Here is a 793-nt window from a genome sequence, read left to right on the forward strand (position 1 = left end):
TGGGGTCGCAAAGAGTCGGACATGACTGAGTGACTGCACTGAACTGAACTACTTAGAATTTTCTCTGAAGGTAACCATAGGCGGGTCCATAACATCACCCTGGTTTAGGATGGAGAGTCTAGAACAATGACTTAATTTGGCAAAGACAGAGAAAGATGGGATTTTATGCTGCATGATTGGTTTCTGCAGTTGTTCTGAATTAATAGGCTGCTTTCTTCCTTAATGATTTATAATGAGGAACAGCTGCTCTGTTCACAAGGTTTCTTCCTCCTGTCAACTCCCCACTCTTGGAAGTCATATCTATCTTTGTAGTGAAGAAATGGGTAGAAAAGATAAGGAGGGCTGGCAAATTTATATATGTCTACTTTGTTTTATTTTTTAATAGTATTCTGCTTTAAAACACCAAAGTGGGGATTTCCCTGGTGGTCCAGTGGTTAAGACTCTGCACTCCCAATGTAGGGGGTGCAGGTTTGATCCCTGCTCAGGGAACTAGAGCTCCCATGCTACAATTAAGAGCCCACGGGTCACAACAGATATCCTGGACATGGCAACAAGGACCCGGTGCAGCCAAATAAATAAATAAAATAAACTCTAAAACACGAAAGTGAAGTGTCCTGTGGGATGTGGTGGTAGAGCATTAACATCTTCCTATAAAATGTCTTTCAACATTAGATTGAGAAAACACAGTAATGTTAATCAACTGGGCATTGATGTAAACAATCATATTAATAAAAATGAGCACACTCCCTTCTCCCAAACCAACTGGCGTTCAGATCAGCTAAGAAGCCAAGGA

General features: G+C 41.1%; 1 non-coding gene across 1 annotated transcript; it reads left to right on the plus strand.

Moving 5' to 3' along the window:
- The first annotated feature begins 416 nt into the window (after window positions 1–416).
- TRNAG-CCC lies at window positions 417–489 on the plus strand. The gene has a single exon. It is a non-coding gene; the product is annotated as a tRNA-Gly (tRNA).
- Window positions 490–793: the final 304 nt, after the last annotated feature.

The sequence above is a fragment of the Bison bison genome, unplaced genomic scaffold (assembly GCF_000754665.1).
Source record: "Bison bison bison isolate TAMUID 2011002044 unplaced genomic scaffold, Bison_UMD1.0 scf7180017864531, whole genome shotgun sequence".
NCBI classification, from domain to species: Eukaryota; Metazoa; Chordata; class Mammalia; order Artiodactyla; family Bovidae; genus Bison; species Bison bison.